Source organism: Pygocentrus nattereri, chromosome 5 (genome assembly GCF_015220715.1).
Source record: "Pygocentrus nattereri isolate fPygNat1 chromosome 5, fPygNat1.pri, whole genome shotgun sequence".
NCBI classification, from domain to species: Eukaryota; Metazoa; Chordata; class Actinopteri; order Characiformes; family Serrasalmidae; genus Pygocentrus; species Pygocentrus nattereri.
In genome coordinates, this window is record NC_051215.1 from 7,986,480 (window position 1) to 8,005,229 (window position 18,750).

The window sequence follows — 18,750 nt, forward strand, 5'->3', positions numbered from 1 at the left end:
TGTGTGTTCTGTGTAGCATCAGGAAGGGTTCCAGTATTGTTACGTTTGCATCTTAAGGTAAGCATATCGCTGTTGTCGGAAGAAAACCCTTGTATCTCCATTTTTGTCGTTTTTCATCTTTTGACATAATTAGAAAAAAAACGCTACCCTTTGTTATCCTTTAAATTTCATGATAAATGGACCAAAAGAAACATCCCAAAATGACTTGGAAAAAAGTCTGGTTCCGTTGACTTACATTAAAAGTAACATAGGTTTTTCCTTCTCCTGTAAAGTTGTCATTCTGGAGACATGAGGTTTTCTTCTGACAACAGCGATATGTTCTAGCTGTAGTACGAAAATCGTTTTTTCCAATTTTGTAGTTCATAATGACAAAACACACAAAAAAGTGTTTTTAAATGATCATTTCATTTATTGAAGGAAAAAAAAGTTATTCACCACCAAAAAGTAATTGGCCCCTTAATCAAACAGTGATCCAAACTGAGTCGATAATTAGGATCAGTTAAACACCCAGGCTTGATTACTACCAGCCCTGTAGAAACTAAACATCATAAATCTTACCAGGAATGTGAAATAGACTAAGAACTCTTAATAAGCAGCTTGCTGTGCTGTGATCAGTAGATAAAAATGAAAGATATTGAAACATCAGTCTGGAAAGGGTTACTAAGCCATTTCTAAGGCTCTGGGAGTCCAGTGTACTAGAGTGAGAGCCATTATCCCCAAACAGAGAAAACTTGGAACGCTAGTGAATCTTCTCAGAGGTGGCTGGTCTACCAAAATTCCTCCTACCTCTTACATGGTGGTGGAAGTGTGAACACTTTGCTGCTTCAGGACCTGAGCATCATGCCATAACTGACAGAACCATGAATGCAGTTCTCTACCAGACAATCCTGAAGGTGAATGTAAAGTCACCAGTGCACGATCTGAAGCTCAAGCACAAATGAGTTCTGCAGCAAGACAATGATCTGAAAGAAGTTTGTCTTCTCTCTGCTCTTCTGGGAAGGCTTTACACTAGATGTGAGGATTCGATTGCATTCAGCCTCAAAAGCATAGTGATATTAGATGATGGGTTCTGGCTCACAAACACCACCTTGGTTCATTCCAAAGGTATTGGATGGAGCTTCCAAACTCCAGAGAACGCAGTTCCACTGCTTCACAACCCACTGCTGATACTTTGCATTGAGCATGGTGACCTTAGCTTCATGTACTGTTCTAGAGTGTCCCGTTTTTTGGCCTTTTCTTTGGAAATTACACAAGCTGAGCACAGCTGAAAACCTATGTCGAATGACTGCACCTTAAAGTCGGTAAATTCAATTAGGGGTCGAGACTTTTGAACACTGACTAACGTGGCACCATTTGTGCATTTTATCTGTCAAAATATGATACACAAATCAGGAAAATGTACAAGCATTATATTATACATCCCTTCCCCCATATAATCATATTACTGATCCCACATACCCTAGACAAAACATAGGGTCATAACAGCGATGAAAAAGAGGATGTTTATATTGTATGATACCATTTTTCCATTCAAGCTGGAGACAATCTGGTTTTTGAAGTGTACCCAATTTACATTCCAGACAAGCCGTTTTAGTGTACGTGTATGGTCTTTGTACCATGGTTCAAGCTTTTTTTCTTCTTTCATCTAATCAGTGCCACATTATCAAAAGATGACTGAAGTGTGGATTGCAGTATTATTATTTCTTTCAAGATGTTCAAAGCCCAATGGGGCAGGGACATTTGATAAATCTGGTAAGCTATTTATAAGAGCATCTATAGAGGAGGCAGTGATAGTTTGCTTAGGGTGATAGTGGAATGGTACACAAACAATCCAAAACAACTTCATGCATAATTAAGTAATGATCAGAAATGCATACATTGAGAGCCAGTTACTAAATTTTCTATCCCAATAATCATAGATGGTACTAAATCTAAGGTAGGGTTGCAGCAGGGTGTAGGCCCCCATCACATTGAGTATAGCCCATGGCATCAAAAAGCCATTTTTAAAGGGTCTGCTCAAAAGAGATGTTAATCTACTATAAGAGCCTTACCCACAGCACTGTACTTGTAAGAACCTCTGCAGACTCCAAGAAACACAGTAAAGGCCCAGGGGATGATAGATTGTAGATAGTAAACTTTTGATTTAGAGGCAAGACAGGGGCTGGCGACTCCAAAGGAGTTTGCTTCATGGCCTGTAATTTGAGTGACACCTATATTTGTATTAAAGATCGTAGCTACACCACCACCTCCAACACCGATACATGGGTTGTGATAAACTTGGCAGGGTGGATTTGTTTAGAGCTAAATATTCACACGGTTTGACCAAAGTCTCAGTGAGACAGCACATTAAGTTGGTTGTGAATTTCCATTCACAATAACTGCTTTGGATGCCAGGGATCATATCCTGAGTAGACTCAGTTTAATGCGAGAGCTGGTGGTGCTGCTACTACGAGAAGTTAATTTGACCAATAAGATTGTTAGAACTGATTTTTTCAACATTGATGTCTACAAACCTGACAGGCAACGTTATAAGACAATGATGGTAGAGACATTAGGAATGTCAACATTAACACTTGCACTATGAGCAGTAGCATTAATAAAATCATTAGCATTGGTCTTATTTGCAGTATTAGCATCAACATTTTTATATGGCTAAAAGCAGTTTGCAAAATGAAGACCATGCAAATAGTGCTTGTAGTCAATGGATGGTCCTCTCATTGCTACGTGAGAAGACTGCTGATCCAAGACTACTAGTGTGAACCCCATCCCTCTGGTAAAGCACTGGCTGCTGTCCATGTAGCCTAGGCTGTAAATTGTGCATCATCCAGGACTGCAGCGCAATAAGCCTGCTGAACTGCTCTGATCCCCTTTTGTAAATAGGAAGGGGGCTAGAGATGATCCTGGTATCGGTCACCATCCTAATGTCCAGCAGCACTCCTTCAGGACCTCACTACACCAAGCAGAGATGATGTAGGTCCTGAAATGAATGAGCAGTCTCAAAGGCGTTACATCTGTTGAGAGCCAATGGGGGCACCTGGCTACATCTAGAGCACCTGGAAAACGAGACCATGGCATTGCCATTTACACCATTTACTTTTACATGGTGGACAATAGAACTACCAATAACAAACCGAATCTCATGTAGAGGCCCAAAGGGCTGGGCTGTGTGATAAGGTCCAAGATGCAGGTGGCAAAGTGGTTGCAGAAAGTGAAAAGGCTGGGGTGGCGTTGTGGGTCTACAAGGCACTAGCATTCCCAGACTCCATGTGGGGCTGACACAAGAATGGCATCTCCCAGTGCATGTTGAGACTCTGCTGGTTGGACACTGCTCACTCTGACAATCAGCACCCTTGTGGCATCAGACCACAGGACAGGCAGTTCAACTTGGCAAACAAATCAGCCTGTATTAACAGAACTGTTACAGTATACAGAGTGAACAGAGCACAGCAGGGACACCAGCAGGTTGGGCTATTACAATATAAGAGGGAGAGCAGGAAGGTAGCACAGACATGAGGGCACCCCAAGATGTCAGCACCCCCCCTGCTCCACCATCAAACTTGAGTGAATGCATAAGAGCAGCAGGATGACCACACCAACAGTTTACCATAATACTCAGTGACCATGAACCCCCAGATCTGCAAACTCCATCCAACAAGACTAGTTACCAGAGGCTTGACAAGTAGGTTTTTAGCCTAGGATTAAAAAGGTAGCAATTGAGTCCCGGACACTGACCATGTGTCTAAGATCACAATCATACAATGATCTTAGACCCATTAGTGGACTAAATTAGAAGATGTAGACAAATTTACTCATAAGGGGTGCCTGGATATTTCTATTTTAACAAAACAAAAAAAAAAAAAAAAAACAAAAAAAAAAAAAAAAAGGGATTACTATAAACAACCCCATCTTATCTAGAGCACTGTGGGATCAGTAATATTCAGTGGCATTAAACAAGGAATGTCCAATCTTATCCACAGGAGGCCAGTGTGGCTGCAGGACTTCACTCCAACAAAGCAGGAGGTCACCGGTTAAAGGGTTTGAAGACAAAGACCAAGAAGAATGAAATGAAGTAGATCAAACAAATAGAATCAGGTGAGCTTCAGCTTGTTTGGAGTGAAAACCTGCAGCCACACCAGCCCTTTGCAGATAAGCCTGGACACCCCTACATTAAACCTTGAACTGGACAGGTAAAAAGCCTGAGGACAGCTTTTAAAGCCATTTGATTAAAAAAAAAAATCTCTAGTTATATCTAGTATCCCACTGGAAGAATGAAACTGGAGAGGATCAAAGAAAAGAACAAAAGACAAAACAGACTTGCCTACACTGAAACAAAGTACTTAGCCAACCTACAGAAGGAAACAAGAGCCAACTACACTGCACTTCCCTGGCCAATAGGCAAAAGTACATGTGGCAGTGCCCACCCTGTGGCCTACAGAACAAGATAGAGTAAAACTTATGTGGTGAGGATGCATAAGAACACCCCTCTTACCTGTTTGAATCCCCCAGGTAGTACAAATAATCAAACTCGCTCATAAAACCAAAGTACTCCCCCAACACAAAAGACAAAAACTCCTGTAAACGAGTTAAAAGGGGTTCCAGTAAAACAGCCACACACACTCCCAACACAAGATCATCACACAACACACATGTCAGGCCTTTCCCTCTTTCCAGCTGGCTTGAAGGCTTCTTTTAAGGCTTAGGCTCCTTCCCTCCAGCTACACCAGTCAGGCCTCTGTTTGGTCAGAGGTCCTCCCCACATGACTGATGGCAAAGCAGGTACACCTGTGAAGGGAGAGACCCTGAGAGAGAGACACACAAAAACCCCAAATATGTGCTAACTAGTATGCCCTTACAGAAATCGGATACATGGGCATAGAAGCAGACAAGCATAGAGTTTGAAATACATAAATGTTGTGTATTTATATGTTTGAAATATTAAACATGTATGCATAATATATGGATTGTATGTATATGTCTGATACATAGCTGAAACCATATCAGGACCGTTTTAATTGTTACTATGTTTGCTTTTCTTTTTTAAATGCATCAGTGAACAATATTTTTTATTAATTTCATGTTTTAATGCTTTTACTGCATATCTAACAATGTGCATGTTTTTATTATGCAAATTTATGTTTTGTTATGCAAAAATGTTTACTTCATTAGGAAGACCTATGTTTAAAAAACAAAGATGCATAAAATCCTTATATGCCATGTAGCTAGCATATCGCTGCGGTCAGAGCAAAACTGTCAGTTTTTCAGTTTTTGACATTTTTGAAAATGCCTGTTGGCCTTTACACTGTGTGAAACTTTCATGAAGAATAGACTAAAAGAAATGACCCAAAATTACTTGGAAAAAAGTCTGGTTCCATTGACTTACTGTACATTAACAGTAGAGTATGTTTTTTACTTCTCATGTAAAGTGACCATTTGGGAGATACGAGGTTTTCTTCCGACAACAGCCATATATGAGTAACATGTGTCTTCAATATACGATTAATGTTTTCCATCATATATCGTTAAATATGTTTCATAGATACACAAAATGGCCAAAAGTATGTGGATCTAATTACTGAGATCAGGTGTTTCAGCAATATCCATTGCTAACAGGTGTTGAGCTGATATGAGTGGATCAGACACAGCTGGATGTCCACTCACTGTCCACTCTATCAAACACTTCCGCCTTGCTGGTCCACCTTGTAGATGACGATAGCTCATCAGAGACGATAGCTCATCAGGTCACAGGACGCTGCACAGGATGTCTTTGGTTGGTGGGCTATTCTCAGTCCAGCAGTGACATGGAGGTGTTCTAAAACTCCAGCAGCACTGCTGTGTCTGATCCACTCAGACCAGCACAACACACACTAACACACCACCACCACATCAGTGTCACTGCAGCGCTGAGAATATCCACCACCCAAATAGTACCTGCTCTATGGTGGCCTTGTGGGGGTCTTGACCACTGAAGAACAGGGTAAAAGGGGGCTATTTCTCTGTTTATAAACTAAAAAAAGCCTGTTGTCAGAAATGTGTGGATGTGTCACGTTTAAAGCTCCCCTCACTCTCCGGTAGATGGCAGCATTGGATCAGCATCTACGGTTTCTAATGGAGAACCTGGAGGACTCCGCTGAGAAAGCCTGAAAGCCTTCAGGCTCGGCTTTGTCAGCTTTATGAATCCCCCCAGCACAGCGCGCTGCTGGCTGTCAGGCTGGGTCTCTCATTTAAGTAGCAAAACAGCATTCAGAGACCGAGGGTGGTGATTATAAGCGAAATGCGGTTGATTTCTAGTCGTTATCTGTGCAGTAGGTGTAAAGTAGACTAATATACATTTATGGCATTTGGCTGACGCTCTTATCCAGAGCGACTTACAATTTGATAGGTAGGTGGTGTTAGGAGTCTTGCCCAAGGACTCTTATCGGTATAGTGTAGGGTCCTTACCCAGGCAGGGGATTGAACCCCAGTCTATAGCGTAGACGGCAGAGGTGTTAACCACAACACTATCCCGGTCAATATACAGCAGCTTGTTCTGCTCTCTCGTCCTCTGAAGACTAGAAGACTAGGTTTAAGTTTGCCCCAGGCGAAGCGCCTCGGTACGAAGCAACTCAACTCCAATGAAGTCTAAAATACCACATAAGTTTAAAACATGCGAATAAGCTTATTTTACAGATGGATTTACTGTTCACTTGTTTCTAACGGCGAATATAAGCTCGAGTTTTGTGTTTTTATATTTTTACGACTTTTCTCTAATGTGTCACCTCAGTAACGGTTATCTTACCTCAGTTCGGTTAGAGCTGCTGCACGTGCGGGGTTCTTCTTCCCGCCTGTATTCCGACAAGTCCCGCCTCCTGCGTTCTGATTGGTTAACTATGTGCGGGACCCTGCGCTCTGATTGGCTAATTTAGCGGATTAACTGTGTGTGTAAACTGTTAAGCCTATCGTCCCGAGCGAGGCTGTGGCTTGTCGGAAAACGGGCGGGAAAAGCCCGCGTTGTGAGGAGGGCGGGAAAGATGCTGAGGGAGGGAGGCAGGCTGAAGCGAGCGGAGCACACCGGCAGCAGCTTCATCGCTGTAGCGAGAGCGGCGGGGAAAGTGGTCGGTTCTCCAGCCTCACCGGCTCAGGACGAGGCAGCAGGTAAGACGGGCGGAGTTGTTATCTCTCTGGGGAGGAGTTCAGCTTCCGGGCAGCGAGGCTGGGACTTCACAGCATTAATCCGAGAGACGAAGAATGTTGTTAACGTCCAGACTTGAGACTTCTGAGCTGAGTTAGTAACGTTAATGTGGACCGGAGACTCGAGTCAGGCGGAATGTAGTTAATACTGACAAAAGGAAAAAGAGAAGCCTGTAAGTTTAATGCTCGATGTTTTGCTTAGCTTTTTTTGACTGGTGGGATCTGCAGGGATGTTTTTGTTTGTTTTCCGTGAATGTGAAAAAAAAAACATATATATATATATATTTATTAAACATATATTCGTAGTTTGTTTTCCTTTGATGATTTTATGCATTTTATTTTGTTTTATTATTTTTCTTCTTTTGTATGTGTATCTGGGAGATTTTTACAGGCTCAGAGTAAAAGGAGGCTTATAGTAATTCTGATGCCTTGTTGGGAAATTATTTTTTCGATGTGTTCATGTTTTTGCTATTTTTTAATTTCCTTTGTTGGATTATTGCTGTGTTGGGCTATTGCTTTATTGGGACAGTGATACATTGGGTTATTGCTGTGTTGGTATGGTGCTGTGTTGGGATAGTGTTGTGTTGTGTTATTACTGTGTTGGGTTAGTGTTGTGTTGGGTTATGGGTTAGTGTTGTGTTGGGTTATTACTGTGTCGGGATAGTGCCACGTTGTGTTATTGCTGTGTTCGTTTAGTGTCACGTAGGGGATAGTGTTGTGTTATTGCTGTGTTGGGATAGTGTTGTGTTATTGCTGTGTTGGGATAGTGTTGTGTTGTGTTATTGCTGTGTTGAGTTAGTGTTGTGTTGTGTTATTGCTGTGTTGGGATAGTGTTGTGTTATTGCTGTGTTGAGTTAGTGTTGTGTTATTGCTGTGTTGGAATAGTGATGTGTTGTGTTATTGCTGCGTTGGGATAGTGTTGTGTTATTGCTGTGTTGGGTTAGTGTCATGTAGGGGTATTGCTGTGTTGGGATAGTGTTGTGTTGTGTTTTTGCTATGTTGGGCTAGTGATGTATTGTGCTATTGTTGTGTTGGGTTAGTGATGTATTGTGTTATTGTTGTGTTCGGTTAGTGTTGTGTTGTGTTATTGTTGTGTTGGGATTGTGTTGTGTTGTGTTATTGCTGTGTTGGGTTAGTGTTGTGTTATTGCTGTGTTGGGTTAGTGTTGTGTTGTGTTATTGCTGTGTTGGGTTAGTGTTGTGTTGTGTTATTGCTGTGTTGGGTTAGTGTTGTGTTGTGTTATTGCTGTGTTGGGATAGTGTTGTGTTATTGCTGTGTTGGGTTAGTGTTGTGTTGGGTTACTACTGTGTTGGGATAGTGTTGTGTTGTGTTATTGCTGTGTTGGGATAGTGTTGTGTTGTGTTATTGCTGTGTTGGGATAGTGTCATGTTGGGTTAGTGTCGTGTTGGGTTACTACTGTGTTGGGATAGTGTTGTGTTGTGTTATTGCTGTGTTGGGTTAGTGTCGTGTTGGGTTACTACTGTGTTGGGATAGTGTTGTGTTATTGCTGTGTTGGGTTAGTGTTGTGTTGTGTTATTGCTGTGTTGGGAAAGTTTTGTGTTATTGCTGTGTTGGGTTAGTGTTGTGTTGTGTTATTGCTGTGTTGGGATAGTGTTGTGTTGTGTTATTGCTGTGTTGGGTTAGTACTGTGTTGGGATAGTGTTGTGTTGTGTTATTGCTGTGTTGGGATAGTGTCATGTTGTGTTATTGCTGTATTGGGTTAGTGTCGTGTTGGGTTACTATTGTGTTGGGATAGTGTTGTGTTGTGTTATTGCTGTGTTGGGATAGTGTCATGTTGTGTTATTTCTGTGTTGGGTTAGTGTCATGTTGGGTTACTACTGTGTTGGGATAGTGTTGTGTTGTGTTATTGCTGTGTTGGGATAGTGTCATGTTGTGTTATTGCTGTGTTGGGTTAGTGTTGTGTTGTGTTATTGCTGTGTTGGGAAAGTTTTGTTTTATTGCTGTGTTGGGTTAGTGTTGTGTTGTGTTATTGCTGTGTTGGGATAGTGTTGTGTTGTGTTATTGCTGTGTTGGGTTAGTACTGTGTTGGGATAGTGTTGTGTTGTGTTATTGCTGTGTTGGGATAGTGTCATGTTGTGTTATTGCTGTGTTGGTTTAGTGTCGTGTTGGGTTACTATTGTGTTGGGATAGTGTTGTGTTGTGTTATTGCTGTGTTGGGATAGTGTCATGTTGTGTTATTTCTGTGTTGGGTTAGTGTCATGTTGGGTTACTACTGTGTTGGAATAGTGTTGTGTTGTGTTATTGCTGTGTTGGGATAGTGTCATGTTGTGTTATTGCTGTGTTGGGATAGTGTTGTGTTGTGTTATTGCTGTGTTGGGATAGTGTTGTGTTGTGTTATTGCTGTGTTGGGATAGTGTTGTGTTATTGCTGTGTTGGGATAGTGTCATGTTGTGTTATTGCTGTGTTGGGATAGTGTTGTGTTGTGTTATTGCTGTGTTGGGATAGTGTTGTGTTGTGTTATTGCTGTGTTGGGATAGTGTTGTGTTGTGTTATTGCTGTGTTGGGATAGTGTTGTGTTATTGCTGTGTTGGGATAGTGTTGTGTTGTGTTATTACTGTGTTGGGATAGTGTTGTTTTATTGCTGTGTTGGGATAGTGTTATGTTGTGTTATTGCTGTGTTGGGATAGTGTTGTGTTATTGCTGTGTTGGGTTAGTGTCATGTTGGGTTACTACTGTGTTGGGATAGTGTTGTGTTATTGCTGTGTTGGGTTAGTGTTGTGTTATTGCTGTGTTGGGATAGTGTTGTGTTGTGTTATTGATGTGTTGTGTTAGTGTCATGTTGGGTTACTACTGTGTTGGGATAGTGTTGTGTTATTGCTGTGTTGGGTTAGTGTTGTGTTATTGCTGTGTTGGGATAGTGTTGTGTTGTGTTATTGCTGTGTTGGGTTAGTGTCATGTTGGGTTACTACTGTGTTGGGATAGTGTTGTGTTATTGCTGTGTTGGGATAGTGTCATGTTGTGTTATTTCTGTGTTGGGTTAGTGTCATGTTGGGTTACTACTGTGTTGGGATAGTACTGTTAGGTTGGCTGTGCGGTGCTGATGCTTTGTTGGGTGTCGGGTGTAGCTCTGCATCTCGTGTAACGGGCGCCCTTTATTTATTCACGTGTCACCTGAACCAGCTGAGCGTGAACCCTCATCATCTACAGGCACCATGTGTCAGGAGAGAGAGCCTCACAGAGTTCAACCCGAACTTCCCTAATGCTTGTTTAGGTATTAGGGCAGTTTTCATTAATCCGAAAATACCCAATTAAATAGCAAATCTAGTGCTGAGGCAACACCTGTTGAATATATTCTTCAATATTTATTTTATACTTAGGGCATTACATTAAATCTCACATGTTTAAATGAACACATAGGGCACTGAATAAAAAAGGCATAGTTGAATTTGCTAACTCTATAGAAAGTTGACTTAATGCTACAGCATTGAATTAGCTCTGATAGTGTTAATACCTTGTGAATTAATACCTACAGTATTGACTGAATGAACTCCTGCACTGTTGAATTATAACACATTTACAGTTCAGGTGGCCTTTTTAAACTCTGTAGGCATTCGTTCAGCATCAAGGTTGTTGCTGGACAGTGTACCTTGTAATGATGAGTGAACAGAAGTTAGTATAATAGTATATATTAGAAAAGTTAAAGAATAAATTTAGTCTGAGAATAATCAATAATATTTAACTAGATACACCCTGTGCCAGATGAGCTGGCCACAGAAAATTCTACCAAAGTGCCCAAATCTCCTGCCAGGCACAGACTAGTCTAATATTTTTGTCTAATTTGTTTAATCAGGTTCTCCTTATCTACTCTAAGGACTGAAGTTTTAGCTCAAACCTATGCAGAAATATATACAAAATGAAAGGGTTCACAAACTTGCAAGCACCACTGTATAATAGTGAAAGAGTAAAAATGGTAAAAATTTTTATGTCCAAAACTGAGAGGGTGGGACTGTCTTGTTAGGCGGTGATGCCCCTTTTGCTCCGTAGCTTCAGGCATGCTGCAAGCGCGAGGGGTATCTTTCAAAAAATGGTCTTCCAGAAGGATGCGTTTAGTCTTATTAAAGTGTTCATGTAGAGGATACCTGACACGTTTGGGATGTGTTCAGCCATTCTGTGTTTTCTATGACATTGTAATGTTCTTCCAAAACTATGAGTGGAACTCAGAAGTACCACCTTGGGGGCACAAGCTCGCGCTCCCGTCCAGCAGCCGCTTGTGATACTGAATCAATGCTCAATACACAGTAAGCAATTACCAACACTGAAGAAAAAGCGGAATGCGAAATGAGCAGTTCTTTCAATGACCTGCTGGACACTTTCTTGACCTACTTGATTTTTGACCTACATTTATGGAAAAGAGTCCATGCCAGTTATTTTGTTTTGATGTGCTTTTTCTGTCAAGGCACTTGAGTCAATTTTTTTTCCCAGCTATGCGCTTACTCACTCAGAGGCAGAGCCCGGCTGAGCGTGCTGGCCCAGGGGTAAAACACAGCACAGAGTCAGTGTGTCAGAAACAGTTCTTGTTCTTCAACTCAGATCTTTTCACAGATACTAGAATTGCTACACTTGAAACGGTGCAATGAATTTACCTGATTCAATTGGTTATACTGCACACTGTAGGTTGCTTTTTTGCTCTCATCTACTAGTAGGTAAAAACTGCTAGACACAGCCAGTGGTGGCCCTTAAAGGTGTGGTAATCCAAGGCAATGGATTCCATTATTTATGTAGTTCTACTTTGATATTTTGCTGTCATTTGTGATTTTTTTTGTTTCATTTTCAGAAGTTGAGGCTACAGATGCTACTGGTGTGCTTGTGTATATTTTCCTTTCTGCTTTTGTTTTGTTGTATATTGAATTTGTTGTCCTTAGTATTAGACCTGTATTAGAGAAGACCTTGGACATGATGCCCACTCTTAACCTTGGCATGAACAGTGATCACAAACTGCTCGTCTAATATCCCTCATAGAAACCATGAAATAGTTCCCTTTTGAATCAGATCCTTCTGTCTGCCCTGACCAGCACAGGGGCATAAAGATGGTAAACACTATTTCTCATTTTAATTCACATTATTTGTAAAGTGTTAGATTTTGATGCCTCATTGTGAACCTGTGCGATCTTTAGAATTTTTTTCTGCCTATTTTCTCTTTTGGCTAAAAAAATTAAAGTGAAACTTTTAACAAAAGAAATTCCAGAAATGTTGCTGTATCCTTATAAATCGCCTTTGCTTCCACAGTTGCTCCCTTTCATGCATAAAGACTAGTAATGTGTGTTCTGATTATGACATACGTATTTATTAATGAATATCAAGTTATTAAGAGAACCTTATTAGTCCCACAACAGGGAAATTTCACCTCCACATTTAACCCATCCGTGAAGTGAAACACCACATACACACTAGTGAGCGCACACACACACTAGGGGGCAGTGAGCACACTTGCCCGGAGCGGTGGGCAGCCCAATCCGCAGCGCCCGGGAAGCAGCTGGGGGTTAGGTGTCTCGCTCGACACCTCAGTCATGTGCTGTCGGCTCTGGGGATTGAACCGGCGACCTTCCGGTCACGAGGCTGGATCCCTAACCTCCAGCCCATGACTGCCCCTACTGCCCCTTATCCACAAACAATGAGCAAAAACAATGCCAAAAAAAAGGCAAACACTGAATAAACGCAGATCTGTGGTTTACCGTTTTAGGTGACAGCACTGGTGTTGCACAAAAATGTAGCATCACACAAAGGAATACATTTTAAATGCATGCTTGATGATTCAGGAATAGCTGAGGCAAATCATGAGGTCTTCTTGTTGGAAAAGTAACAGAGTCTGCCTCAGATGAGCTAATGAGGTAAAACATCAGCTAACCGGTAACACTGGATGCTGATGGGGAAGCGTCATGTTGTACTCTCTTCTGTGGACGAGGTGCCAGCATGTTACTTTGTCAGAGAAATATATTTCAGTTGTTTCTGCAAATAACATGAGCCTATTTAGCAATAAAAGCCGTGCTGTCTCGGTTTTCACGTCCTTAACAACAGTGTTGGCAACGCTCTCACACTCAACACTCACATTTTGGAGCACTTACTCGTTCATGTTTTACAGTCCTATCTAAACAGTAAATTAGCATTTCACTAAATTGTTTGTTTGTATGTTTGCTTACTCACCGCGATGAAACACAGTAAATACCTAAATAATGATTTCAGTGTTGGAATAAAGGCGCCTTCAGTGGGTAACCGAGTCTTTGAATACCTGAGTACATCTTTACTACAGACAATAGAAAGTTGCACATCACAGATTCTCTTGTAGGATGTTCTTTAAATGGGCCTACAACAACATTAAGCCACTAATAATTGTTAATTACCCCTCAGCATTTTCTTTGGCGTGAGTTCATTTGGAGGGACTGCTACTTGGTGTTATAGTAGAGCTATTCATTGGTTGGTTGGTCTAAGATCAGCATTCATTGTTCAAAGCATATGAAATCTTGATAACTGCAAAAACCGAACCTTTAAAACTTAAACTTTAAAGCTGCTACACCATTCTGTGTAATAATGTCATGATATCCATACATATTCATAATTTGAAAGGTTATAATTAACCAATAACATTGTGTGTGTGTGTGTGTGTGTGTGTGTGTGTCTGTCTGTGATGTTGAAACTGGAGCCTGCTCTGCCTCAGTATCTCACTCTCTCCAAATCCACTCTGAAAACGAGTATGTGAATCGAGAGAGTGAGAGAGAGGGCGAGAGAGAGAGGGAAGGAGAAAAAGGAGCGATCATTTGAAATGAAGGTTGGATATCTGGCAGGTACTTTGAGTGGCAGGCACAAATGAAACGCTATATCGGGGGAAAGCGGTCTGAATTGCAGATACAGTGGCACTATCCAAAAAATGCAATCCTTAAAGAACAACAGAGAGAGGAGGAGAGGGGGTAGAAAAACAGATCAGAATGGGTTGGGAGATAAGACAATATGATATCAGTATCACAGTAAATTAGACTAGGCATTTCTGAGCTTGTTGTGGATCTCATCAGTACTTAAAGATTGGTAGTGCTTCACAATAAAAGACTGGATTTAAAAGCTTTGTATGTGTGGTTTTGATAATTGAAATGTGGGGCATGTGGTGCTTCTTCATCTGTTCAACCTGTCAAACTAATCAACTTATCAAGACATAGTATGGTGACAATACAGTAGTTACATAATCCCCTGATTTCAATTATGCCAGCTGACTGTGAGTATTCAAGTGGATCGTAATTGTTTACCACAGATGTTATTTTTTTTTCAATCATTTTACGCTGCAATAAGCAGAGTGTGAATTGGGTGTGTTGGCCTCAGTTGGGTTTGGGCAATGCATGTAAATAAGATAACCGATCTGAAGAGAATGAGTCTTGAGAATACAAGGAGAGTCCTCTGACTTGTGCTATAACACCTTTAGAGGGCAGTGGTGAGTAATGTTTGTTTATTTGACATCAAGCTGGGTTTGGCTTCAGCTGGGAGTTAAGAAAACTGAGAAGCAGGATAGCCAATCTGTCAATTGTCCACTTAAGGCTTGTACTAGTTGAATATAATGAACTTCCATGGTTGTGACAGGCCTAAATTCAGTAAACTTAATTAATACAGACTTTTATTTTGCTTTTTTAGTCAAAGTATAGTTGCCAAAGTAGCAACAAATGGTACATAATTAAAACATACAAGTCATTTTCGTGCAAGACTTAATATATAAGGAATAAATTTAAATACACAAATAGCTATTCTTTTAGGAATGTGATGGAGGATTTTTTAGGCAGAACAGTGGAAGTCAATTTATGTTAGTTCGTCTGATATCACAGATTTTTAGCATAAAATCTGACTGTGTTACTCATTGTCTCTCAAGTTATATCCTGAAAAAAGAAATATTATAATATGCATATTGTAAGTAGAACTGGATAATGAATTTTCTGTACAGATACCAGCCACACTTTTTTTTCATAGTCCTCTGTAGATTATCTGCTGATGCTTTGGTTGGAAACACCTCAGTTGGTTGATTATGAGAAGTTTTAGATGTTTAGGTTTAGATTTTGGGTTGAAGTTAAGGCTAGGGGTATGTTTAGGGTTGTTTTAGTAGAATCTGTTTCATCCAACATAACATTCATTTCATAAATATGTGGCTGAATGTCAGTTAAAGACAAGATGAGCATCTACAGGCCATCTACAGTAGACTGTCAACACACTGTTACCTCGGCTTTGGTGCTAATTCATAATTTTTTAATGCCTTCTTTTCAGTTATACATTGAAAGCGATTGTGACTTAAACTAGAGAAGAGAGTGAGGTTCTGGACGTGGGTGTGTTAATAATTTAATAGCAATAATCGATTTGTAGCTGCATTGCGATTCTCTAAAGATTTTGAATCAGTTCACAAAATAATCGTTTTTATACAAGCTCTGTTTTCTCTCACTGTAAAATAGACTCTTTCTCACCCAATGACAATATAAAGTAGTATATCTTGACAGAGCGTGGCTTAATGAAAGACAAAATGCAGGCTAGTTTGCAGTCACAAAATGGTGTGAAAATCATTTGAAACAAAGGACTCGAAAGCATAATTAACATTACTTGTTGGTGACAGAGGGAAAAATTTCAATAGTTTAGGCCAGAGGTCAGCAACATGTGGCTCTAGAGCCGCATGCAGCTCTTTTACTGCCCTGTTGTGGCTCCACAGCAGATGCAGATTTTAGGTAAAAATAAAATAATCCCCTTTTGCAGTAAAACAAAGCTCTGCTGGTCATTCTAACATGGTTTTAACAATAAATGCTCTTAAATGCTGGAGTTAATGTATAACTGCTCATTCACCCTTTAACCATAAAGACTGCCGTGCAGACTACTTGTCACCTTGCCTAGGTAGTAACTAACAAAAAGGCAAAGAGAAACATTTAAGAAAAGCATCAATAATTTGGAGATGAATGGATGAATTTGTATTAATAATCACTCCAGTTGGTTTCCTGATGTGTTTAATCTGCAACGAGAAACTGACGGACACTAAAAAAAGTAACCTTGTTATTCACAAGCTTGTCATTTGAATTTTCCAGTTCCACCTTAAATGGTGCAGCAGTTACATTCTGCTGTGTCAGGTGCCATTTAAGGTGGAACATGAAAATTCAAACAAGAAGCTGGTCGAATGACAAACTGACTTAAGCCTCACAAAAAGTCAAACTTTGAGAGACATTTTACAAGAAACTGTTCTACTTCTGTGGAAAAGTTTCCTGCTGGAGATGCGAGAAAAGCTGCTATAGCTGAGCTAAAGCTTAAAGCAGAACAAAGTAAGTCTTCTTATCATTTGGGTTCGCCAGCCCCTGGTTTAGGCTATAGAAACCCCTAAAATTTACTGACCACAATGGATTATAGGCTTATCAAGAAGTGACGATGTTAATGACATGTATTAGGAATGTAATTTAGACGGCCAGTCACCAGCCTAGGTTTTAAACAAGCATGATTATTGGCTCACTGATGCTGACGAAACCGACTAGGTATTACAATGTGGAGTTTTTCAATGCTAAGTTAAAAAAGTGTCAAATTTCAATACCAAGTCCTGATTTTAACACCCCTAATTTTGACATATCGTATGACGGATCGTTAAATTGTCTTCAAACGCTGGGACGTTTCTGAGATACAACCCACCCCTCGGATGAAACGATCAAAGTGGTAGGTGAGAAGGTGACAAGAGAGATAAAGAGGTTAGGGGATCAGTTCATGATCATATACAATAATGGTTCTTGCTGGAGAACCCTGTACCTGACACTTCACTCTTGTTTGGTTAATTCATCTCTTTCATCCCCTTCTCTCTAGATCATTCCATCCCTCCATCGCTGTGGCACGTCTGTGTGAGGTCATTAAATCAGTGGGCTCACTCAGGCAGAACAGAGGGAATGAGAGGACAGAGAGTGCTGTGTGAGTGAGTGTGTGCGCGAGGTTTTAGAGATGGCCCTTTTGGCCGGCCCAGTGCATTAAGGCTGGTCCTTCTGTCCCTGCAAACCATCACAGGAGGCAACCCACGTCAGAGAACAATAGATCACAATACATCACAATGTCAACGGGGTTTTGCACATATTTGACCTTACAGGAGTCCCAGAACACGTCCCAGAAGCTCTATAGTCACTTCATTATGTGTGATTGGGCTCCTAATTGGGCACAGCTGTGAAATGGACGTCACATTCAGCTCATCAGGCCGGGCGTCCGTTGAGAAACGACAGGCGATTATTGTAAAGCATTGTAGGAGCTAGTTTGTATACAGTGCTTTTTTTATGGGTGACATTGGGGCAGTATAGGAGCTTTACAACAGTATAGAAGCATCACGGAAAGCTAATTTGAAGAAATGTTATGAGTGACATTGTGAGGCAGACCCTTATTACTGCGGTGTTTTGGCTACTGTTGATCTAGTACATATTAAACCTTTCCTGCTGTTCCATGAACATTTTAGATCGATAACAATCTTATTATATCATAATTATTCATTATGCCTCAACATTTAAAGAGCCTGGATTATTTGTCGTTATTTATCCTGGTCAGTCAGTTTACAGATGCAGCGACCACACGATTAAAAGGAAATGAAACTTTCTTGATGTCTGATGGGTCGTCATAGTTTGAAACAGTTTATTCGGCTCGTTTTAAAGTCTTAAGAGTGACTTTCTTTGGTATTTTGATGTCAAAACTGACAAATAATGGACGCTAAAACAGCCGAGTAAATGAAAAGAGAGAAACATAATAGGCTGTTAGTTTCAATGATATTTTCATGATGTCAGAAAGAATAAAAAATAAATGTAACAATATTGTTCCCCCATTGTTGACACCCATGGAAAAATGAGGGCTCCACCTGTACGCAATTTAAGTATATTCACTGTGTATACAGCTAAACTCATATCACTCATATCACGAAGTATATTTACTTTAGCGTTTTAAATGTAAGAAAGCAGCCTATAATATTTTGCCTAGAGTAGATCGGTATCAGATTCTGTATCAGCTCAATATACAGGGGGGTCAAGGGGTGTTTTAGTAGATTTTGACTGTGTCTTTGAAAACAGTGAGGGTGGACCCAGCAAACAGAATTTTTCATGGGCCCAGCCATGACTTGGTGCAGGTCTGTGGTCTTCTTATCTTCAATAAGAAGATATTTATTGTTGTTGTTAGTGATGCGCAATGATATTGGAATCATATCGCTGTATTAACAGATAACTGCAGTCTCTGAGGTTTAGATTTGGTTGATATTTCAGATTAATTCAGCATTTATTGTAATCTGGAAGAGCAGAACGTGTAAATGGCCTGGGTCATTCCTGAGATTGTTGCCAGTGTGTGTGTCAGTGTACTGTTTGTATTTATCTTAGTCACATAATACAGTCTTGAATTTAATAGTTGTGTTTTGTGTTTCGCCTCCTCACTCACATCACCGCATCTCACTCTATTCATATTGTTACGGCCTGACCTCGACCGGGTCATAACAGTATTGACAGACATGTACATTGAAAAACATTGCATATCAGCATAGACCCACAGTTCCCAATAAAAATCATTGTGCTACCTTCTTGATAGTATTTCTTCTTGATAGATATAATTTGATTTTGTGTT

General features: G+C 40.5%; 2 protein-coding genes across 2 annotated transcripts in view; one reads left to right on the forward strand and one right to left on the reverse strand.

The window, feature by feature from the left end:
- zbtb8os (zinc finger and BTB domain containing 8 opposite strand) overlaps positions 1-4,649 on the reverse strand; it is a 28,356-nt gene extending 23,707 nt beyond the window's left edge. The window contains exon 1 of the mRNA XM_037538904.1: positions 4,490-4,649. The gene's annotated coding sequence lies outside the window, so the exon portion shown is untranslated. The remainder of the gene's footprint in view (positions 1-4,489) is intronic.
- Positions 4,650-7,063: 2,414 nt separating this feature from the next.
- cdh23 (cadherin-related 23) overlaps positions 7,064-18,750 on the forward strand; it is a 435,604-nt gene continuing 423,917 nt past the window's right edge. Inside the window, exon 1 of the mRNA XM_037538890.1 lies at positions 7,064-7,131. The gene's annotated coding sequence lies outside the window, so the exon portion shown is untranslated. The remainder of the gene's footprint in view (positions 7,132-18,750) is intronic.